This window comes from Hylobates moloch, unplaced genomic scaffold (assembly GCF_009828535.3).
Source record: "Hylobates moloch isolate HMO894 unplaced genomic scaffold, HMol_V3 SCAFFOLD_21, whole genome shotgun sequence".
Taxonomy (NCBI): Eukaryota; Metazoa; Chordata; class Mammalia; order Primates; family Hylobatidae; genus Hylobates; species Hylobates moloch.
Genome location: NW_026652296.1, coordinates 13,872,122 through 13,897,369, shown reverse-complemented (window position 1 = coordinate 13,897,369; position 25,248 = coordinate 13,872,122). Strand labels below are relative to the sequence as shown.

Genomic DNA, 25,248 nt, shown 5'->3' with positions numbered 1-25,248 from the left:
TAGGTGGAGGGGGCTATACCTCTCACTTTCACGAAGTCAGTTAAGCTCTTGAGACCTGAGTTTCCTTAGCTGTAAAATGGGTGAAACATAGGGGAGACCCCTGAACCGTTCTCACCTAAATACCACACCAATGGCACTTCCTCATAATTCAGATGTCACCTCCTCAGAGAGGTCTTCCCTGACTGCTCTACCTAAAATTACCGCCTCTCCTCCACTCCCCAACAGCAGATATATATATATATTTTTTTCTCCCTGTAACTGTAACTTTCGGAAACTGTCTTGCTTCTTTACTTGGTTATTTGTTTATGGTTTGTCTCTCCATGAGAATGCAGGTTCCGGGAGGGCAGAAAACTAGTCTGTCTTGTTCTAGCCGAGTGTCTCAGGAGTGGTACCTGGCACAGTAGATGCTCAATATATTTTGAATGAATGAATGGGTGGTTGAGTGAATGAATGTTAGTGTCACTATTGAGGTCCTCTCCGAGCCGTCGTTCCTTTCACAGGGGTCATGCCTGGGTTGCAGGGAGGATGTGCTGCCCCGGGGAGGGAGGAGGTGCGGGGTGTCGATGGGTGGGGAGGAGGCTGGGCCCTGGCCTCCAGGACCGGCGAGAGCGAGCGCGCTCTGCTCGGCTGCAGGCTCAGGAAGCGGCGCGGCGGCAGCTGCAGGGCCAGAGCCCCGCGCCCCGCGTCCAGCCGCCGGGTGTGTGCGCCCGCGGAGCCCAGCGTCGCGCCTCGGCGCCCCCACGCGCCCACGCAGCGGCGCGGGGACCCGGGCGGGGGCAGAGGGAGGGCCCGGCCCAGGGAGGGGAAGGGGCCGGTCCTCCCCGCGCAGGCAGCAGCCGCGGCAGCCCAGGAGGCGGAGGCAGCGGCAGCGGCAGCGGCAGAGACAGCAACGTGCCCGCCGCAGTCAGCCCGGCCTCGTCGGACCCGCACCGGCCCGCCCGCCCGCACCGCGTCGGGGCGCTCTCTCCACTGCGCGCGGTGAGTACCGCCCGCGGCGCCCACCCCAGGCCGCCCGCCGGGATTCGCCGGGCGCGGGGAGTTGTTCACCGGGACCCCCTCGCCCTGCGCCTCTTTCCGGCACTCGCCGAGCGGGGCCTCCGCAGCTGTCGGGACGTTCTGGGGCGCACGGGCCTCCCAGGGCCACGCAGGCATAAGGGCAGAGGGGACAGCAGCAGAGCCGCCCTCGGGAAAGGCTCTCCCAGGCTCGGGGCCCCAGTTTCCCCATGCGATTTGGGGCAACGACCCTGAAGTTTGCTCTCCCGCGCGCGGGACAAGTGCATGGCGCGCAGGCGGTGTAGACGCGGCTGGGTCCTTGGCGTTTTGTTCGATTTCTGGTACCGGAGGTTCGCGATAAGGGGCGCTCCCCCAGTCCGCAACCTCAAGCCCTCAGGTAGTGTTTATGGAGTAACCAAGAAGCAGAGCCAACCGCTGGAATCCCGGGATGGGGCTGGAACGGCCCGCTGAGCCTTTGCCTTCTAGCTATTGATGCATTTCTTTTCAAGAAAAGTCCGTTTGCGCTCGGCCCGCTCTGGTTCAGGTCTGGGGCTTTGAACCGGGGCAGGGAATCCTGGCGCCTGCTGCGGGTAGAGTTGAAACTTGGAAAAGTTTACATCCGAAGGGTGTTTAGAAGGCGGCAAGCATTTCGTTGTAATGGGAGAAAGTGGGAAACGGAATTGTTTTTTAGTCATGAAGTCTGGAGGTTAAATGGCCGTGCTGGCCCAAGCTCCTTCAATGTATTCCTGTCTCCCTCGCCGACCCCCCTCCCCCAGTAAATAGTTTATAAGCTCAAAGAATACTAGGAAAGCGTGACTGGTGAACGTACTCCTATCGCAAAATCCTCAGTGCGCTTTTCTCAGCTATTGAACTGGAAGCGCCTTTTGCAGTGCGAGGTTCCTGCTTCCCCGAAGCCGAGGCTGAGAGTTGACAGCGTGCACCCTGCCGCGGTCTGAATTCTTTTTAAAAAGCAAGACCGATGCTGCGTTTTTGTGGATACCCTTTTCTTTTCTTTCCCCTTCCCCGAAATGCTATGTAATCTTTAATTACTTTTTTAAAATATAACGTGGAGGTATAAATCACCCCGGTAAGAGGTACCTTTTAATTACGAGGTGCAGTGTAAGAGGTGAACATCGGAGTCTAGCTGTTAGCGAGGGCGGAGGCGCAGGAGGATGATTTACAAACATCATGTAAGAATTTGAGCACTGAATTATGTTTGAGTTAGGGAGATCCCTTACAAAGTAAATTATAACCAGTGGACAATTGTACTTCAAGCCGAATCTATTAATTTCATGAGCCGTTTCTTGATTGAGTGAAATGTTTGTGACCATAATAGATACAGAACTAATAAGCATCTTACCAGACTATGACCCATTTGTTACCAAATAAGATACACATATAACCATCCTGCTTACGAAAAAAAAAAAAAGGTACACAAAGAAAGAGAGGGAGGAGAGAGAGAACCTCTTTTTCAAAATAATCTTTGTGAAAGAATCTTTCACAGTTTTACTTGATAAATAAATGTTATGGAGTTCATTTTTTCCACTTTTCTTTCTTCTTCACCTTAAGCCCCTTCATCCTTTACATATCTTTGCATTTAGACACTCTCAAAATTGGGCAAGTTCTTCTATAATTTATATAACAAATAACAAATGATAGTGGTTTGAATCTTGCTTTTGACTAAGCAAAGATGTTTGTATTAAAAAAATCTCCTTGCCTTCGTAGGAAACTCTTGACTTTTGCCATTGTGAAAAGACCAATGTGGTTAGATCCAAAAGAGCCTGAACTTTTTTTTACTTTAAAGCAGTTTATATGTCCCCATTCTCTTGTAACTTTAGCTTCACAATATTATTCACTATTTTATCTGAAAGGAATTGGCATTTTTCTTTTCTGTCTTAAAATAGCTCACCTGGTGTAGTCACCATGTGTATAAGAATACTCTATAAACACGTAAATCACTTCCCCAATATCAAAAAAACTAAAGGAAACATAAAATAAAATTAAAAAGATGTGTATCTCAATACTTTAGGATTTTTTTAAAAGTTTTCATCGCGTAAGTTTTAGAATCTTCTTTTCATGTCTTTTGTGTTGCATTAAACACATCATAAAGAGGTATGATTTGTTGACTTGTTATAGGATTACCATTTGGCAAAAAATGCCCAAGACACGCTGTTTCAAATATGTGGTATTCTGCTTTAAATTGCATGTAGGAGAGTGCAAGCCTTGTTCCAGATGGATAAATTGATAAAATGCTAGCTGCTGTTGGGAGAATGAAAAAGCCCTCAGCAAAAAGGCTCTGTGGTGTAGCTAAGTACATTCTGAATTAGGGTGAGCAAGCTGTGGAGACCCCAGCCGTTTGTGAAAAAATATACACAGTCCAAGCACGTCCACTTTAAGACGTTGTTGGATCCTCCGTGACAAGATGACTCCTTTCCCACAAAGAAGAACCCGTTTCCTTATTTTTTCAGTTACTTTTCCAAAGACAACTTGCATTGGGCGCAAGAGACCAGAGTTATGCAGAAATCCAACCGTAACCAGCTCAGAGCGAGGACTCATTCTCGCTCCTTCCACCAGATGTTTTTTAGGTGTCCTCAGCTGGAATGCCCAGTTTGAAACTAATTAGGCCAGCAGTAAACTCCTTGTATAATAAAATCGCAGGCCGTAATGGTGAATAAGTGAGGTTCCCACCCACTTATGACAGATGCCTTTCTGGGCAGAGAAAGAAGAGAGCCGGTGGCTATCAGGAGAAAATGAAGGGAGTGGAGGTGGCTTCTTTAGACACATGCCTTTCCTAAATATCCACACACATGATCTCAGTGTGGAGGAGTGGAAGTTACGACTGGGGTAGAGTTTTGTCTTTGCTGGGCAGGCCTCCTTCACACAAAGATGCTTGAGGGAGAATAAATTATAAGTATTAGGCAGTGTCTTCAGGTCTTAGGTGTATGCTGTGTGTGTGTGTGCAAAGGCTTGGGGAGAAGGATTGGTATCATGTGCGGGGCAGCGTAAAAAACTTAACTGCTTCCCACCTGGGCACAAGATGAAAAGAAAGACTGCCTGGCCTAACATAAATTCCTTGGGAGAGAGGAGAACCTGCTCCCCCAGAGACTTTTGATAAAGGGAGAATTCGCCTAATGATGTGGTTCTCCTAATCTGTGAGGCTTGTGAGGGTGAAGGAGTTGGTTAGTCCGTTACCTCCAAAGGCTGGACTTTCTGTTACTAAGCCTGGGTTTTGTTGGTGGAAGGAACCGGGATTTTTGGGGGTTTTTTTGTTGTTGTTGTTGTTGTTGTTTTTGTTTTTTTAGCTAACTGTTCTGAAAAAGGAGTTGGTAGACTCTGCTCAAAAGGAATCTCTTTACAAAGAATTAATCCCAGAGTTAAGAAAACACAGCCTGTTGACAGAAAACACACACATGCACACACACCACAATTCCTCACTCACTCCCAACCCTCTTCCCTGATCTCCATCCCCCAATATCATAACAGCTTCCTGAATGGCCCCTTCTCCCCACTATCATTTGTGGCAGTTCAAACACTCCTTAACGTACAAAACAAAAAGAAGATTCTGGTAAGAAAACAATTAGCAGAGAATTCGCTGGAGACAATGCTTCATTTTCACTGTTTGAAGATCGTAACTGGCCTAATGGTGTTTGACTAACACCCTCTTCTAGTCCGAGGAGGATAAACACCCCCTCCGTCAGGTGATAAATACTTGAAGTGACAGTAACTGAGGCTGCAGACCCACTTGTGTTACTGTAAATGAATTAGAGGGGCAGGACCTTTTCTTTACGGCGTGTGATTTAAAATCAGTTTCAAGGTAACCGCCAGGTGTATTTAGAGGAAAAGGCATGAAGGAAGCCACAGGCTTATACATCTATTTTTAGTGCATATTTCTTTTTGTTCATTTTCATCCTGTTGGATTCCTTTGTCATTTCTCTGGCTTGCAAATTATATCCTTCTGTTTAATAGTAATGATGAAAATAGCTGCTGTTTATTGAGAACTGGTATACCAGGCCTACAGTCAGCTCTTCACGTGTATTTTTAAAGTGGATTCTTGCCGCAACCCCTTGAGTATTATTATCATCATTTCAACTTTGTTAACAAGGAAACCGAGTCGCAGGTCAAATGACCAACACAGGGCCAGATTGAGTGGAAACGAAATCTAGGCTTTTGCTTCTCTGCAAAATATGCCTTATCCATGTGCAATACAAGCTTTGGCTCAAAACATTTCTGCTATCATTTCCTTTGGAGGAAGACGCTGAATTTGGATGGTTTTAAATGCGCAGAACACAGTTATTTTCTGAACCTGCCCTGACGTTTTTTGCCACTGTCATTTGAAATGGGGAAACAAATCATATTAAATATTTAGAAACACAAATATAAACCTCTGTGAGCCATGACCCTTAGCTGGTTGGGTATGGTTCTGTAAAGGAAAATTACGGTTTATTTAAGGGCTAATTTGATTTATTCCTTCGATACTAACACTACGCATTTCAGGTCCTAAAAAGAGTCAATAAATTTACTGGCAGTGGAGAGGCCCTAAAACATTACGGTAGGCACAGCCCAAGTCAAGTTTACCGGAAGGTGCTGGATCGCTATGGGTGGGTGTTGTTTCGGGGTTAGATTTTAAACATTTGGAGAGCAAAGAATAATTTGGAACAGGTGGTGCCGAGAGTCAGGTAGCTGGAATGATTTATCTTTGCCTCTTTGAACGTTAAGGGAGGCCATTGGTTGCCTGAATCTGGAACCAGCAGGCTGCGGGTCAGTGGGGGCTGAGAGACGCGTCTTTGGGACAAAATTTGGCAGGATCCAGGGGCTTCGTCAGCGCTGTCATCGCCTTTAGATGACAGTAGTCAGAACACAGTTGTGCCTGCTCGTACATTTTTGAAAAGTCTGCCTCTGCCTTCAGATATACGCAGAAATTTAAAACAGGAACTTAGATGTGCCACAATGCCAATTTAAACATCTTTAAAAATGAACAAAGTATGTAATAGAGGTTAGAAACTCTTTTGTCATTTGGTATCAATAGTGTTGTGTCAGTAACATGAAAATGTGTGTAATTTCAATGGCATTGGACTTTCTTCTTTTTTCCTTTTGAGTAAAGTTACATTTTTTAAGTCTGTGTTCCCAGATGTAATAGATACGAACGTATCTACTTGCAGTCATTCAGAGGAGAATTGTCAACTCTCTGCTAATGTAACTAAAGGAAAAATGATAAAATCAACATATTTTTCCCAAAGAATGAGGAAACTGGAGGGTTTGACTACTGTATATGGCAACTTACTTTTGTCTCGCATCAGCTAAATCTGTCAGTTCCCCTTTCTTTTCTATTCATCTCCCAAGAATGGCCTTTCATAACTGAAATATACGTGTAGTAGCCAAAAGACATTTTAATTTTGTAAAGAAAAATCATGCCAGAGACAGCCGAGTCTGTTTCAACCATTATTGTTTCTGCAGCGTGCATTCTTTGGGTTTCATGGTAAGATGTGGGTTTGTCAAGAAAGAAAATTACAGCAAGAAGCTATGCTGAAAACATATACACTTCTGTTTAAGAAATGAGAAAAACACAGAAAAATTCCACACAGTAATTGCTTTAATGTGAGTTTTAAATGTCATTGTTTGACTTATGTCAAAAAGCCCCCTTAGCCAGTTCTCTCATACTCCGTTACCACATATCTCACCTTAAAAACGGCAAATGTTGGACTTCATTTCGATGATCTTTGAGGCTTTTAGAGATATCCTTCGTCCTAGTGGAAACATTCCAAACTTTTAGATTGTGCAGGCCATTTTTTTAAGGTTACTTAGATATCGATTTTATTTTCTTGACCCAAAATGAGAAAACACGGGGAATTCTCAAAAGCTTTTTACAGGCTGCTATTATGAGAAGAGAAGCCAAACCAACATGTATTAGGTCATGCGCTTGAAGTGCATAAATAAGCCCTATGAAGGTCACCAAAACAGGGTGAAAACCACTAGTTCTCATTACCTTGGCCAACTCTAAATTCCTGCCTGTTAGATGTGTTTGGTTGAAGTGGACACAGAAAGCGGGTTTCTGAGCCCATGGTTGAAAGATCTCAATTTGACTTGGGTCCTCAAGGCGTCCTTGTGGTAAAGGGAGATAGGAAGGCTGAAATTCTGGTCTCCTCCCCATGGCTCCCTCTCACGGTTCCGGAGAAAAAGCAGGTACTGGGGCCTTCTCTTACTCCAAAGCAGATATTTCCTACCTGGTATTCGGATATGCGGAAGTCAGAAGCTGAAAATCAAATGAAATGAAAATGTTCCTTCTGGTCAGTTTCTTCACCTCCCATTCCCTTCCTGTAGTCACTTTGTGGTTAAGGTATTCATGGTTTCCAAAACAATTTTTTGTTCCCACTATGTTTTCTAGCATTTAAGATGCAAGGTATAAGTACACACCTTTAAATCTTTATTGATTGGCAGCTTCCTGAAATACAGAGTTAGAGAGCGTGTCCACCGCGTCCTGAATTTGGTACCAACCCAGGTGCTGATGGAAATTCCATGTAGGGAGAAAATGTCCTCTTCAGAGAGGCAGGGTGTCAGCGCAGAGAGGTTATTTTCTTTTGTGGGTGTGTATTATTTGCACATATCAGGACTTTTGTTTCAGGGTATTCTAGAAACATTGATCTCTCCAGCGAAGGTCTGCGTGTCCTTCTTGGCTGGGAAGGGAGTGGAGAGGAAGGAGCCCGAGGAGAATCATGCACCTCTGGCCTTTTGTGTGACTCCTGGAGTAGAGGGAAGCCTCCACTGCTCGGAAGGTGTCACGTGGTATAACAAGTTGTGACTTGTGCCTGTGTTGTCAATAGAGTTGTAGCTCCGTCCAGACATGAAAAGAATGGAGCCCCGAAGATGATTCACCTCCGGTCTGCGATGGGCCCAAGCTGTCCAGTGCTCTCCTCTTGCTAAATAGACCATACTCCCTGGAGGAGTTAATGGCTGGGATGTGGAGAGAAGGGGGGTAGGAGGGGAGAAAGAATGCCTTAAACTCAGCAAATGTCTAAAATGCTCAAAATGTCTCAGCATTGCTCAGGCACCCACAAGAAAGACAAACTGATAAAAGGACATAGAATCAGGCTTTTTTTGAGGGGGAAGCACAGAGAGGCTGGGGATCGCTAGAGGTTTGATCTACAGCGGACAATTTTTCTAACACCTTGGGACCCCTGGGGCACCTTGAGGAACCCGATTTTGGAAATGTCCTCCTGTAGCCTTACTGTCATTCCTTTGTGCTTATTTTTAGTGAATTAGTTTTGAGGATTTTCTTTGGTTTTTAAGAAAACACAGAGTTGTAAGACTTGTTTGGAAATCACAGATTTTATTGAACACTTATTATTTATTGACTATTTATTATGTCCCAGGCACTGTGCTGTGGAAATACTTTATATGTTTTGTCTCCAAATGAAAGTAGATGGAACGTGCTGTTATTATTATTTCTATTTTACAGATGTGGAAACTGAGTCTGGAAAGTAACTTGTCCAGGATCACATGGCTTGTGCCAGAGCCAGGATTAAACCCAGTTTTGATTCCTAACCACTAGGATGTCCAGCCTGCTCCCTTGGTATAACAAGAACTTCCCTTTCTCCATCTGTCTGCCCTGGAGAGCTAGATTTTAAAGTCATTTTCCACTGGCATTGCCTTATGGATATTTACCGATGGTTAGGTACAAAAATCAGGTTGAGAAAGTAAGAGACGCCAGCAGATTCTCACAAGATTTTGAATCTGCCCTTGTAGAAATGAATGAATGTTTCGAGCTGGACCTATGGAAATGGTCGTAGCATCACTGCAGTTAGTGGCCTAAGCCATTGCCTACAGCTGCTCTTGCCCTATAACCTCAGAGTTGAACAGCCATACTACAAGGACCATACGGCCTGCAAAACCTAAATATTCGCTATCTGGCCCTTTACAGAAAAAGTTTGCTGACCTCTAAGCTATTGCAATATGACAAGACAATCTTTGTAGACCAGAAATAACATGCACTTGGGACATTTCATATACCAGTTCAATGATTTATTATTTATCAAGTACCTCCGATGTGCTTGACACATTGCACAGTGATAGGGGAAAATTACAAGTGCCTTCGTTCCTCATCCATTTACTTAACAACACTTATTTAGCTGTGTTCTGGGCTATTTACTGGAGAGCCAGAGGTGAGAAGGACCAAATCCAGCATCTCCGGTAGGAGGATCCCAATGTGTTCTCACCAGTATCCCATGGCCTCTTCTTTCCTGAGGGTGCAGAGGGTGTTGACATGACTTTTTGAGCTTTCTCATGTTCGAGCAGCAGAATGGAGGCAACACCTCAGTCTGTAGACCCTCATCCACAGAAGCCATGCCTGGTTCAGTAAGAACAGTGCCTCGGCTTCTGCACCTGAAACCGCACTAGGCGTATGGGACTTACCAGTGCCCCAGGCTCACTCGGCTGACAGCAACTCTCTGCTTCCCTCAGTGCATTGTGCAGAATGAGGAAGAATGTAGAGAATCAGACTTCCCGAACCTCAGCCTGCGTACTGATTTTCAGCCTCGAGATTAAGAGCTTGAGTCCAGGAACCAGGCTGCTCAGGTTACACTTCCCCTCAGTGTTAACCTACCCCTGCGTTTAACTTGGGGGTAACCAGACTTTTCAGTGCCTCAGTTTCTTCGTCTGTAAAGCAGGGTGAATAATAATCCACCTTCCTCAGAAAGCTATCGTGGAGATTGAGTTAATAAACATGAAGTGTTTGGAACTACGGCTGGCAAGTGGTATGAATTATATCAGTGCCAGCTACAGTTATTATTATTATTTATGAATTCGACTCGAAGCAAATTACTTAGACTCTTTGGGATGATAATAATAATAGTAACAACAATAATAAAATAACTTTCATAGTGCCATTGTGAGAATATAAATGAGGCGATACATGGGAAACACTTGGCTTTGCTACACTGCCTGCCTCCATTCAATGTTCAGTAAGCTAGCTATTGAGATTATGGGGAACCGCACACTGGATCAATGCGGTATCTATAAGCTATTGATCAGTTGAGTCTTTTTAGGTGTCGAGAGAATGTTGGGCAGTGGTCGATAGCACAGGCCCTGGACTCAGATCTGGTCTGAGCCTGAGTCAGTCCGTCACTCACGGACTGCCATCTCCCGCAGGGGTCTGACCCTCTCAACGTCCCAGACATCGGAGACAGCAGTTACTGTTCCTGGGGTGGCTGGGAGGCACAGAGTGGCTGGCACACACAGAGCACAGAGCAGGGTGTTTGGCACATAGTAAGCACTCAATAAATGGTAGCTTGTATTATTATCACCCCCATTTCTTGCTGTACCCCCACCCCCAAGAAAGCACTGAACATTAGTAAATTTTAATTTGAAAATAAAAGAACACATTTTAAAACTGCCAAACAGATTTAAAATAATATTCATTAAACAAAATTAAAATATTCTATTAAAGCCAGACTTTGGGCTCAGACCAAATTTTTATAACCCAAGCTTAAAGGCCAGGGAGTCCCCCAGCCACAATGGGGACATTGTGATTGAACTTGAGACTTCAACGCTGCTATTGAGCAGTCTTTGAAATGCACGTTTCCCCTAAAATAAAAGGGAAGTAATGGGAAGGAAAAAAAATGAGGTTCTTGCTCCCCTCAACAAGCCTTAATGAATTGGAAAAGAAAAACAAAATATTTCTCATTTTTCTCCTGCTACTCGATCCTGCCAAAGACGCATGGCCCCTCCTAACCCTGGCTTTGAATGGTACCCACTCAGAACCTTCCAGATCTGATACGCTATACGAGCAAAACTAGTCTAAGTTATAACATTGTAGTCTTCACCAGGTTTTACAGATGGCGGAGTGTATCACTGGGAGTCCAGAATGGGGAGCCCAAATTCCTAGGTTCAAGTCCTAGTTCTGCCTCAGTTTCCCTATTCACAAAATAGAGACAGTCCACCTGCTGCATAAAGTGGTGGTGGGAGTCTGGAAGGGTTAGCTCTCCCCATGGATGTTTTAATCTTCTGCTGTTATCTAATGAATGAAACTTGCCCTGAGTTCTGGGACTTTGCAAAACTAAAGTATACAGGTATGCCTCTGAGAGTTACAAATAAAAAAGAAATCTAAATATTCAGGGAGGAGAATGGAGGAGGGAAGAAGGAGACATAAAAATGGCTCACAGGAGTTATTATGTGACAGACACTTTAATAAAGCTCATTTGATCCTCTCAAAAAAAATCCATGATATAGATGTGTCCATTTAACAAATATGGAAACTGAGACTTGGACAGGTCAAGTGACTGCCCAGTGGCATTCCATTCCAGGTCTGTCTGACCCAAAGCATGGGCCTGTTGTACCACATGACCCACAGCCCTCCTGGAACAAGGTCACAAACAATCATGGTGGACTGGAGAGACTCCCCTGACCAACCAGTTATTTATGATCTATTCTTACATTTCAATAGCATCCTTCATCCTCAATGAGCTTGAGTTTCTGTGGCCTTTTACCCCACATTCCATTGAGAACCAGTAGATTTTTTCTTGAACAGCACATGGAAAAAGTAACGTAAGTGGGTTGCAGAATCCTTTTCTGGATGAAATCCTTCAAGAATCCCTGCCATTTCTTGCCAACCGGAATGAAGTGACTTCCTCCTCAAACCAGGCCAGGCCCTTGGCTGTGATGCGGGACCATGAGACAGAGTTGTCTGAGGCTGAGCAGCTCCTGGAGAGGGTATGGGGTCCCCTCTGTCACCAACCTGCTGTGTGTCTTTGGGCAGATCACAAGAGCCCTCTGAGCCCTAATTTCCTCATCAGCCCGTGGAGCAGACACCTTCTATATCGGATTTGGTATACAACTTAAATAAAATGACAGTGGAATTCTTAGGGTACTGTGGAATTGGACCCACTCCCAGGAGTACTCAAAGAAAGGGGAGAAAATGAAAGTTACTTGCCCCAGGCACATTCCTTACTGTTCTTCAGGTAGCTACCGTTTGGGGACTTTAGACATTCTGAAAGAATCTGTTCGTCTCTGAAGGGCAGACTTCTTTTTAATGATGTGGGCACCCTTTCCACATTAACTTGAAATGTACATGAACATTTTTTTTCTTTAGAGTTCTGTCTCTATCTTATTATGCATTTGGAAAAGATATAAAAAGCATTTCAAACAAATGGTTTTACAATTTTTTACTGCTTAAGACAAAAATGGTTTAAAAACCAAGTCCATCAAGTAATTAATAGCAAAAGTGGCACACAGCCATGGCAGAGTTCATGAGGGAAGTTTCAGAAACACGAATCTGATTATATGAAGTTTTCCCTGTGATCTATTCATTTAAAATAAAATATTTTAGTTTTAAAACTCATCCCCACAGGCTGCCTACGACAAATTCCACCCAAATACCCAGAACCTTTTACTAACCAGAATTGCAATGCTGCGTTGTTTTCAGGGGAATAAAATGAAACAAATGCAGTCTCTTAGGGACATTGGTAAAGTCATCTCAGAGTACATTAGTGTCCGGGCACATCTAGTCTGTGTCTTGTATCTTTGAAAGAATAACTAACCTTTGGATGACTATAATGTTGATAAGAAAATAATCTCTGAATGCTAACTTTATGCCGGGATATGTTCCAAAAGATTATAGGCATTAACTCATTTATTCCTCGCAATAATTCTACGATGAAAGCACTGCTACTATTCTCAGTTTAAGTGAGAAAAGTAAGACACAGAGAGGTTAAGTGACTTGTTCAAGGTCACCCAGCAAGTGCAGGGGTGGAGCTAGGCTTTGTATGTGGGAGTATGGTTCTAGAGTTTGTCTTCATAACCCCTGACTTCCCTGATTCTTTAACCACCATAAAAAAATTAAACTCTTTGACCCTCACTTACTTGCACAATGAATTAATTAAGGACAGGCATGAGAAGGGGCTAAAAGCGATGTTAAATCTCAGTTATAATTTTTCAGCTTCTTATGAAGGTGTATTTGTGTATTCCATTATCTTTAGGGTACAGTACAGTACAGTACAGAAGCCAGTCTCTCTACGTTCAAATCCACAGTCTACCACTCACTAGCCTTGGGCTTCCTTCACCTCTCTCAGCCTCAGTTTCTCCGTTGATGACATGAAAATAATGGACTCTGTGTAACAAATGCATCGAAGACCACACGACACACACAGTGATTGTTAAAAGCTATTTATTGCCTGTGGAAGAAAAATTAAGTCTAGAAATCACATCTTCCTACAGGGCACAAATGCAGTTTGGTATAGTTTGGAGTGAAAGAGAAGGGAAAACCGCCTGAGCTGTGAGGTTCAAGCTGGAAAATAGCTCAGGTTTTTCCAGATGCCTTAAGACTGAGCCAAAGAGACCGGCTTTCCACATCTCCACATGAGAAGTTACTGAGCTAAGTCCTCAACAGGTAGCCTACAAGCCATCGGTGTTAGAATCTGTCCAGGTGAGGAAGCAGCAGCCTGTGGGAGGGTCTTGCCCATGGCCACATGGCCAGTCTGTGGCAGAGTGGGGACTCCCCACCCTGTTTCAAGACGAGTGAGGGATCTTGGGTCAGAGGCGGAGAGGAACACATAAAAACAAGCATGAGGCCGGGCACAGTGGCTCACACCCATAACCCCAGCACTTTGGGAGGCCAAGGCAGGCGGATCACTTGAGGTCAGAAGTTCGAGACCAGCCTGGCCAACATGGTGAAATCCCATGTCTACTAAAAATAAAAAAATTAGCCAGGCATGGTGGCCCGTGCCTGTAGTCCCAGCTACTTGAGAGGCTGAGGCAGGAGAGTTGCTTGAGCACAGGAGGTGGAGGTTGCAGTGAGCCGAGATGGTGCCACTGTACTTCAGCCTGGGTGACAGAGGGAGACTCCATCTGAAAAAAAAAACAAGTGTGCCTGGAGTGACTGTCCATGCAAACTCTGACGTCAGCTCTAGGCTCTGGTTTCATGATTTTCATTCTATTTCTTGTTCCCTTCTTTACATTGGGGAAAATGTGTTTTTCTCTAGAAGCGTCTACCTGGTTTTCAGTGGCAAGGTGCGCAGACTTTCTTGGTTTTTGTCCATTCACCTTTCTCCTCCACTGCACTTCCCACTTCCATTTCCTCTTCAGTATGGAAACTGCACTTATTTATTCATTCATTCAAAAATATGTATTGAGCACCTGCTGTGTGCCAGGCCCTACTCTGGCCGTGGGGAATGCAGTCAAGAACAAAAATGACCAAAGTCTCCTTCCTTGTGGAGCCACAGTTAAGTAGGAGAGAGAAAATAAACATATATGTATATAAGGTATGCAGAATATCAAATGATAAGTCCATGGAGAAAAAAGTCAAGAGAAGGTGACGAGAACATGCCCAGGGGAGGCGAGAGGAATGCAGCGCTGAAGGAATGTGGGAGAACATTCTAGAAAGAAGCGGTAGCAAGGACAAAAGTCCTGAGTCGGGAGCAGCCAGTGAACAAGGAGGGCGGGGAAGATGAGGCCAGTTCTGGTAGGGCCTTGCTCAGAATCCAGCTGCCGTTGTGCGTCAATCAGTCATATCCAGAGTCAAAATTATCGTAATTTAAAAATGATTTTTCAAAGTACATAAAGCCTAAATCTGAAATCAGTGACTGCAACCGCAGATACCCAGAGAACCCAAACAGGTAAGAATTAGTGGAGCAGGTATGCTAATAGCAGAGACTCCACCCGGTGCCATTCAGGAATGGTCTCCGTGTTGCCAGGTGTTCTGATTTTTCAAAATCTGAATTTTTAAGAGAAATGTCCCACTTTTAAAATCACTATGAGGAACCACCAGAAATATACCTCCAGGCTCATAGTGTACGACCCCTCTCCCAAACATCCACACAGACCCTGGGAATCAAATTTCAGTGAAAAGGCATTAAGCCTTTCTCCTGCCCTTTTTTTTTTTTTTTTTTTTTTTTTTTACCAATTCCTGACCAGAAAGGATGCCAAGAGATGCTAAAAATTGTTTCCAGGAAAAAGTAGGACTTGAATCTCACGGGGATGAGGCTGAGACTTCTTCCAAGGAGCAATCAGCTTGCTTCATTTTTATGTCTTTCTCAGGACTTTTTCCTGATCTCCGCTCATCATGGGGAAAGGCAAGATGGTCCAAATCTATCCTCCTTCGGCTTTTCATTAGTTTCATGATGATGATGATTATGTCATCTGGGGTTGATTTAAGAGTGGTGAAATGTTTGCGGGTCTCATAAATGGTTGTCAGCCACTGTTTAGAATGGCAAAGAACTTCTTGTGTTGCTCCCATTGCAAGGAGTGGGGTGATAGTTTCCAATGGCTACAGACAAAAGGGGGAAAGTGGGCTCTGAAGCCTTTTACAAGAGGAGATTGGAAAGTTGAGTAATTCAGTGGGGGTGCAGGTGGGAGGCAGTAAGGCAAGCTCCAGGAGCTTTTTAAGACCTGAAATGCCTACATTGACAATACTGAAATCATCGTCAGCCTCCCCAGCTCCAAAGCTGGGCTTAAGCAAAATCCCAGCCAGTGGTCGCCTTAGCTGTGGAGATTGCTCCAGATGTAAGTGACAAAAAACTTACTTCTGAGTTGGTTTAAGAAAAAAGAAAATTTATTGCCTTGGGAAATGAAAAGTTTGAGGAGGGCTGGTTTCAGGTACAGCTGGCTCAAGAGCTCAGATGCAGGCCGTGTGCCCATCTCTTAATCAAGCTCTCTGTTCAGGAGGATTCTGTACTGTGCCACCTGTGGAGCTGTGGATGGAGTGAGAGAAAGGTAGATTTCCAAAGTGAAGTCGGCAGCATTTTCTGGAAGTGTGGGTAGACTGGTTCCTTACATCCCCCAAAACTGTACCTCTAGGTATGCCTTCTCCACCCCTCTCCTCCTGGACTACAGTGCTGTTTATGAAATTTGTGCTTTTTCCAGGCACGATGTTATACTCTTTGTGTGCATGTTTTACTTTTCTCCTCAAACATTCTTACTAGGTCAGTATTTTTAAGACCTGCTACTATTCTGCCCTCCACGTGCTCTTCCCCACGGGCCTGGAAGATTATCTTTTATTTCAAGTAAGGGTATTTGCCTTACTTATTTCAAGTAAGGATGTTCATCTTAAGGGTAGGTCATCTGTATTTGTCTGTTCTTGCACTGCTGTAAAGAAATACCTGAGACTGGGTAATTTGTAAAGAAAAGAGTTTTAATTGGCTCACAGTTCCACAGGCTGTACAGGAAGCATGATACTGGCATCTGCTCAGCTTCTGGGGAGGCCTCAGGAAACTTACAATCATGGTGGGAGACGAAGAGGAAGCAGGCACGACTTACATGGTGGAGCAAGAGGAAGAGAGAGAAAGAGGCGGGAGGTGCCACAGTGTTGTAAACAACCAGGTCTTATGAGAACTCTGTCACAAGAACAGCACCAAATGGGAAAATCCCATCCCCCTTGATCCAGTCACCTCCTACCAGACCCCACCTACAACACTGGAGATTCCATTTCAACATGAGACTTGGTTGTGGACACGCATCCAAACTATCTCATCATCTCTTTCATGGTCTCTGGTACAAAAGTTGAGGCACTCCAGCCAAGCATAGGACATGCACTGGGCTTCAGAGGATAAGTGGGAGATGAATCAGGATCACTACGGGTAGAAGGGTTACCCTGGCGATGCACACATTCCCAGGCCCCTGACGGTCAGCCTGGATTTCTTTTTCTGCTCTGAGCTTTTGCTCCCATTGCTGCCTGTATTGAACTTTCTCATGCTCCATCTAGGGGCATGGCAGTAACATCAGGTGCACACAGAGCTTGCACACTGGCAATCAAGATGTGTTTTGTTTGGTCTGCAGATCATTTAAAAAATAGAATGGAGCCAACTTTGAAGATCTGGATCTTTCACACAAAAATGTAGATTTCTGGCTCCCATTAAAACATCACAAGATCTGTCAACACTGTGCCCACATTTCCACATGACCGCAATTGACTGGGCTGGGAAATGTCTGTCCCTTTTAGGTGGATAAGTTAGTTCACCCAAGTCCTCACCTCTCCCTATAGTCTCTCCAACACCGAGGTTCAGGTTAGTTACCATTTACCATTGGGACCACGCTGTTGGCTCTCCTAGAGTAGATTTAAGACAGAAAAGAAATCTTTCCTATATCTAGATCTCCATTAGAAGTATGAAAATGAAGTATAAACTGAGGTGGTCCTTGATGTTTACAAAAAGGAGAAAGCATCTGTCTTCAGGTAAAACAGGGTTTCTCAACTTTGGCACTATTAAGATTTGGAGCTGGATAATTTTTGTGTGTGTGTGTGTGTGTGTGTGTGTGTGTGTGTGTGTGTGTGTAGGTCTGCCCTGTATACTCTAGGATGGCATTTAACATGTCCATGTGGACATCATGCACCATCTAGAAGTAAATAGATCCCTGTGCTCCAGGCACTTACCACCAGGTTGGCACAAAGAGTTACCATAAGTGAGGAAAGCTGTTCTTCTGCATGGCACCCAGGCGGGCCCAGCCTTGGCAGTAGAGGTTATGAGTTGGCTGATTTTTGGTTTAGTCCTAAGTGGACTTGCCAACCATTGAGGCTGTTTATGACTGCCTGTTTGAGATGTTATAGAAGGAATTCAGTGTTGAATCAGAGGTTAAACTATTTTAAAGAGTCTTAGGAAAATTTCTTAACTCTTAGCTGAGCGAGGCCATGGTGGATGCTACTTGCAAAAAGTTTGAAAGTAGCATGGATGGAACTGGAGGTCATTATGTTAAGTGAAATAAGCCAGATGCAGAAAGACAAATATCTCATGTTCCCACTTGTGTGTGGGAGCTGGAAAACTCAATCTCTTGGAGGTAGAGAGTAGAATGAGGGTTACCAGAGGCTGGGAAGGTGGGAGTGATGAAGAGAGGTTGGTTAATGGGTACAAACATACAGCTACATAGAAAGAAAAGCTCTAGTGTTCAAAAGCACAATAGGGTGACTGTAGTTAACAATATGTTCTATATCAAAATAGCTGGAAGAGAAGATTGAAATGTTCCCAACACAAAGCAATGTTAAATGTTTGAGGTGATGGATATTCTAAATACCCTGATTTGTTCATCACACATTGTATGCATGTATCAGAATATCACATGGACCCCCCATAAATGTATACAATTGTTATGTATCAATAAATAATCTTGCAAATAGAAGGTGGAGCATGGGCAGTGGTTGGGCTTGTTGGAGAGTGAGCAGAAGGACCAAATGACCTCTCGATGTCTCTTATGTCTCCTCCAGCTCTGGTTCTGTGAGCTGAGGCTCAGTGAGTTTCAAAATGTTGCCTACTACACGTTCACAACTGCTAACCGTGTCCTATCATGGAAACTCAAAGGCATGGATATTCAGGGAGGAATCTCATTTTTCCCTAGGCTAGTACTGTGTACAAGGTGAGACTTTTTTTTCTTTTTGGCCTTCCCTTGGTGTTACAAATCCTGTCGAGTGTCTGAAATACCATCCATGTGAAGGTTTCCCATAATAACTGTAACAGCTGCCATTCATCCATTCAGCACATATTTATTGAACACCTCTATGAGGCAGCCACTGTTCCAGGCACTTGGCAAGCAGCTATGTACAAAACTGACAAGTCCTTGCCCTCATGGAGCTTTTTTCTGGGGGGGGAAGAAGATAGATAATAAAAAAGCAAATAGTAAGACAGAGAGTCTTGGCATTTCTATGGGGAAAAAGTAAGTAGAGGGGAGGGAGGTTGATGGGAAACATTGAAGCAGAACAGGGAAGAGGAATTTTTTATTTTAATTTTAAATAGGGTGGCCACTGTGATGGCATGCTGGTAAACTGGTTCTCTGGAAATTAAAGGTCCTGATTTGTAGGCTGTGCCACTTACAGTGGTGTAAATACTCCCACCATGGTCACTTACAACACAACAGTGATTTTGACAAGGAGTTCACAACATTCATGCACATGTAACAATTGTTTCTTGCAGGCTGGTACAGGCTGGCTGCAGCACATCACTGGCAGGCAAGGCCTCCCTGAAACTATTTGGCAGAAGAGCCCACACAGAAGCTCTGAGTGGGGTTGTGCCTGGTGTGTTCAGGAATGACCAGGAGTTCATTGTGGCTGGAGCTGAGTGAGAGGAGAGGGGCAGGAGATGTGGTCAAGGAAGTAGCCAGGGGCAGATAATGTAGGGTGTTTGAGGCCAGGGTCAGATTTTTGGCTTCTAAGCTGAGTGAGATGGGAGCCCCTGGAGGCACGGGATCTGAGCAGAGGAAGGAGAGGATCTGCCTTAAGTAGAGCAGAACCCCTCTGGCTGCCAAGAGAACAGACTGCAGGGGTCAGAGGGTGGGGCAGGAAAACCGTTAGGAGACTGTTCAGACAGGGAGGTGACGGTGACTTGGATCAGGGTGGTGGCAGTAGGATCGGGGAGAAGAGTTGGATTCTAGATATGTTTTGAAGATAGAGCCGATGGAATTTGCTGAGGGATTGGCTCTGGGAAGGGATATGAAGAGAGAAGTCCAAGGTGACTCCAAGGCCTCTGGCCTGGGCATTTGGGAGGATGGAGCTGCCCTTTGCTGAAATGGGGACGGCGGAGGGAGGAGCAGGTTGGGAAAGGAGATGGGAGCACCTCGTGTGGATCTGGCATTGAGCCAGGTGTTTGAATATACGATCATCTCCTTCTGTCCATTTTATCATGCCCATTTTGGAGAGGATGTGACAGAGACTTGAGGTTAATTAGCATGCCCAAGGTGGCCCTGCTGGTACGTGGCCAGGCCAGGCCTCCCACCCCTTGACCACTCTGCTGTCCTACTGTGTTTTCTTGGCTTTCTCAGTCCCATTCCTCCTCTTCGTTTTGAGGAAATGACAACAGGAGAACTCTGCAGAAGAAGCCACCTGGGAGCCGAGACCTCTCCCTCGTTCCTAAAGAGCTGTCCAGCGGTTAACGCTGGGCACACGTCAGGTCTGCTCAGTGGATCTGTCCCCCGCATTTTTCCCTGACAAATTTGTGGGATTAACCTCATGAAGATGAGTATTCCACAGTAGAACTCACACTTAAAAAAATAGTAGTCAGTGGCATAAAGGCTTTGATTTTTCTGTGGACATAGGCTTAAATCCAGATTCCACTGCTTGATGGCTTCTCCATGGGAGCCTCGGTTTTCTCATCTGTGGAGTGGGAGTGTATTACTCCATTCTCACACTGCCAACAAAGACATGCCCAACTGGGTAATTTTTAAAGGAAAGAGGTTTAATTGACTCACAGGTCAGCCTGTCTGGGGAGGCCTCAGAAAACTTACAATCATGGCGAAGGGGAATCAAACACATCCTTCTTCATATGGTGGCCGGAAGAAGAATCAGTGCCCAGGAAAGGGGGAAGCCTCTTATAAAACCATCAGATCTTGTGAGAAGTAACTCACTATCATGAGAACAGGGTGGGGGAAACCACCCTCATGATTCAATTATCTCCACCTAGTCCCTCCCACGGCACGTGGGGATTATGGGAACTACAATTCAAGATGAGATTTGGGTGGGGACACAGCCAAACCATATCAGGGAGTAAGAAGAGTTCCTCTCCCAGATTCAAGGAGATAATGCGCTGAGGCACTTAGCACGTGCCAGCCCCATCGTCACACTCAGCACACAGAGGGAATCATGACCATGATTGTTTGAGAGAGGGAATTAGAAAGTTGGGTTCAGTTTTAGGCAAAGGCTGACCTGCCTTTAAAGCTGGAGTATGGGGACAGGGGGCCGTGCTTGGGATATCGTGCTTGAGAGCTTTGCAGTTTGGCCTTCTCTTTTCTCTACTGGAGATGGGAGGCCTCTATCTGTGTTTCTGCTGTGCTCACCAGGAGGCCAGTCTGGGGCAATTACTGCTCCCCGTCTCCCAAAGGAGCTACATCAGCCTTACAGCACTGTGTCTAGCTTCGAGCTGTTGTCTGTGGCAGGCAGAACAGTGTGTACTCGCAACAAGCAAATCCCCAGATGTGAGCCCATTCGGGCTGCCACGTTTTTCCTGATGAAATTCCTGACTTGGTGTGTTGTGTTTTTTTAAAAAACACGCCCACTGCCTCCAAAAACCTCAGCCAGGGAAGAGAAACATTCCTCGTTGAATTCCCGGTTTTTGAAACGGTGTCAAATTATGCCCCTTTCATGGCCTGGATACGCCATTCTTTCCACTTGGTGCTTTTTGGAGAGGCCTGGGTGGCAGAGCGTGGATGTTATCTAGGCCAGCCTTTGCATTATACAGGTGGGGAAACTGAGGCTCGGACAGGCCAAGGAGGAGCCCTACATGGGAAGTTGGTCTCAGAGCCTTGGTGATACCCAGATCTCTTGATTCCAGGCCCACTTTCTTCCTTCTTCATCAGAGGTCACAAATGGGCAGGCCGCGGCCACCTCTACCCCACAGATGTGCTTTCTTTGGCCTGAGATTGTTTTGATTTGAATGAGTTGCCGGCATTTAAAAATTAGGAGATTCCATATAAAAACCCAGATTTCTGGCTTCTCTGGGGCCATTGGGAGATCTGCCAAATGAGCTGTGCATTCCTGCATGGTGACAATTGAGGGTCTCAGTCACGGCCACTCCCTTTAGCCGGAGCATGTCTTCATCAGTTCACCACAGTCCCCGCCCCTCCCTCTAGTACCCCCGGACCTGGGGGCTCAATGTCACTTGTCGTCATGGCGCTTTCCCTCCCAGTTCTATGGGGGTGCAGTTAAGAGAAAAGTGAAGTATTTCTTGAAACTGCGTCTCTATCAAAAAGAAGGAAACAAAAGATCAACTGAAATGACCACTTGTTTAAACATTAATAGTACAGAGCATGATTGCTTTGTGGCAGAGCAAAAAATTTCTATGAATTTCATATGCAAAGAGAATACGTCAGTGTCGAAAATCGCTGGCCCCTTCACTCTCTGAGGTTACCTTCCCCTTCTCTGCCAGTGTTACAGTTGCCATCCCTGTGTGCCAAGGCCATAGTTTCCACTTATTTTTTTAAGGCAGCATTAAACTTATTTGACCTATATCTGCCCCCCTCCTGTGAAACTTGAAATGCTATTAAACCAAATTAAGAAGTTTTTAAAAGTTGAAATGGTCTTTAACTGCTCGAGAAAGGGTGTGTGTGAATATGTGAATGTATTGTGCAGTGTGTGTGGGTGTGCATGAACAAGTATGTTGTGTGTGAGTATATGAATGTGGGTGAGTGTGTCAGAGTCTGTGTGAATAGTGTAGGTGCTTAAGTGTGTGAGTTTGTGTGTGTATCTGAGTATGAATGTATTATGTGTGTGTGCATGTGTGATAGGTTCTTGATTTATAGACTTTGCACCAAGTAGAGTTGGACAAAAGTGTTTTTCTCTGGCTCTGGGATTGGCACTTCTGGGCTTTACCATACATTTAAGCCAAGGTGCAAAGCCAAGTTGGTTTTAACTCTAGTGCCATGTCAGTGAGCTGGGTTGAGGTTGAGTTAAGGTTGACTTTCCTTTCTTCTGGGATATAGTGGGGGGCTTTGGAGGGAAGAGCTGGGGGTACTAGGCTTTACAAATGATGCTCGCTTTCTTCCCAGAGCAGATGGCCAGAAGACAGGGGGCTCACACTTTGAGAAGGCCTGCTGTGTGCCAGACATTCATGTGAAGATTAACTCTCTGCTGTTCAAAGTGAGCTTTGGACCCTTCCTTATTTACTGATGTGTTCATTTTGGTGTATGTTAGGAAAAATATATAGAGGGATAACCTATAAAATACATAAATTAGTAGTATTTCTTAGAACAGGCTCAATTTATTTAAGGAGGAAAAAGTTCATTTATAGAAAAATATGTTAAATAATATAGTTTGTGGAGGTGAGAAAATCACAAATAATTTTTCCTTACCGTATGTAGGAGTGGTCAGGTGGGCAGCCTCCCCCCGAGTCAAAATCTTCCTAACATCTTGTACTTCCTCAAAGCACTTAAACTTGTTAAATACTTAATCATATATGCTTTTGCATAATTTTGTCTCTTTTCAACTAGGACTGTTTATGTCATTTCAAGGTTGCCTTTCCAGCATCTAGCAGAGTGCCAGGCATGCAGGAAGTGCTCAGGAAATATCAGCGAATGCATGCACAGACTCCCTGCCAAGAGAGGAATTACTGTCCCCATTTTGTAGATGAGGAAACTGAGGGTCAGAGTGACTTGCTTAAGATTTGGCAACTAGGATATGGCAAAACAAAGATTTGAACTCATGACTCTCAGGCTGCCCAAAACTTTTTACCAAACACCAATACGTGGGACTCAGGTCAGACTATGACCACTGGCCCATTGCAAAATGAGGAAAGCGAAGTGGGTGTGAAGAGTTTCATAAAGCTACAGGCATTCCTTGGAGATGCTGCGGGGTTGGTTCCAGAACACCACAATAAAGCCAATATCGCAGTAAAGCAAGTCACACGAATTTTTTGGTTTCCCAGTATGTAAGAAAGTTATGTTTACACTATTACTGTATGTAGGCCACTAAGTGTGCAATATTATTATGCCTAAAAGAATCTACGTACCTTAACTTAAAAATACTTCATTGCTAAAAAACGCTAATGATCGTCTGAGCCTTTAGCGAGTTGTAGTCTTTTTGCCGGTGGAGGGTCTCGCCCCATTGTTGAAGGCTGCTGACTGATCAGGGCGGTGGTTGCTGAAGGCTGGGGTGGCTGTGGCAATCTCTTAAAATAAGACAAACACGAAGTTTGCTGCATTGATGAATCCATTCTCTTCCTTTTATGAAAGATTTCTCTGTAGCATGCAATGCCGTTTTATAGCATTTTACCCAAAGCAGAACATCTTTCAAAATTAGAGTCAGTTCTTGGCCGGGCGTGGTGGCTCACGCCTGTAATCCCAGCACTTTGGGAGGCCAAGGTGGGCAGATCATGAGGTCAGGAGATCGAGACCATCCTGGCTAACATGACGAAACCCCATCTCTACTAAAAATACAAACAATTAGCTGGGCATGGTGGTGGGTGCCTGTAGTCCCAGCTACTCAGGAGGCTGAGGCAGGAGAATGGTGTGAACCCAGGAGGCGGAGCTTGCAGTGAGCCGAGATCGCGCCACTGCACTCCAGCCTGGGAGACAGAGCAAGACTCCGTCTCAAAAAACAAAGAAAACAAAAACAACATTAGAATCAGTTCTGTCAAACCCTGCTGCTGCTTTATCAACTAAGTTTATATAATATTCTAAATCCTTTCTTGTCATTTCAACAATGTTCATAACATCTGCACCAGGAGTAGATTCCATCTCAAGAAACCACTTTCTTTGCTCATCTGTAAGAAGCAACTCCCCATCCATGCAAGTTTTCTCATGAGATTGCAGCAATTCAGTCACATCTTCAGGCTGCACTTCTCTTGCTATTTCTACCACTTTTTTTTTTTTTTTTTGACAGACTCTCACTCTGTAGCCCAAGCTGAAGTGCAGTGGCATGATCTCGGCTCACTGCAACCTCCGCCTCTGGGGCTCAAGCAATTCTCATGCCTCAGCCTCCCGAGTAGCTGGAACTACAGGCATGTGTCACCACACCCGGTTAAATTTTTTTATTTTAGTAGAGACGGGTTTCACCAGGTTACCCAGAGTGGTCTCGAACTCCCACACTCAGGCAATCCATCCATCTTGGCCTCCCAAAGTGCTGGGCTTACAGACGTGAGCCACCAGCACCTGCCCTATTTCCACCACATCTGCAGTGACTTCCTCCACTGAAATCTTGAACCTCTCAAAGTCATTGAGGAGGGCCAGAATCAACTTCTTCCAAACTCCTGCTAATGTTGATATTTTTACCTCCTCCTGTGAATCACGAATGTCCTTAATGGCATCTAGAATGGTGAATCTTTTCTAGAAGGTTTTCAATTTACTTTGCCCAGATCTATCAGAGGAATCACCACCTATGACAGCTATGGCCTTATGAAATGCATTTCTTAAATAATAAAATTTGAAAGTCAAAATTACTGCTTGATCCATGGGCTGCAGAATGGATGCTGTGTTGGTGGGCATGAAGGCAACATTTATCTTATCTCCATGAGAGCTCTTGGGTGACCACGTGGACTGTCGTGAGCAGTACTATTTTGAAAGAAACCTTTTTATCTGAGCAGCAGGTCTCAACAGTGAGCTTAAAATGTTCAGCAAACCATGCTGTAAGCAGACATGCTGTCATCCAGGCTTTATGTTATTCTATTCATAGAGCACAGGCAGAGTAGATTTAACATCATGCTTAAGGGTCCTAGGATTTTCAGAATGGTAAATGAGCATTGGCTTCAACTTAAAGTTGTCAGCTGCATTGGCCCTTAACAAGAGATTCAGCCTGTCGTTTGAGGCTTTGAAGTCAACCACTGACTTCTCCTCTCTAGCTATGAATGCCCTAGGTGGGATCTTCTT

The 25,248-nt window shown here is 44.8% G+C and overlaps 1 protein-coding gene across 1 annotated transcript in view; it reads left to right on the top strand.

The window, feature by feature from the left end:
- Positions 1-829: 829 nt before the first annotated feature.
- Positions 830-25,248, top strand: part of EYA2 (EYA transcriptional coactivator and phosphatase 2) — a 293,839-nt gene continuing 269,420 nt past the window's right edge. The window contains exon 1 of the mRNA XM_032142563.2: positions 830-978. The gene's annotated coding sequence lies outside the window, so the exon portion shown is untranslated. The remainder of the gene's footprint in view (positions 979-25,248) is intronic.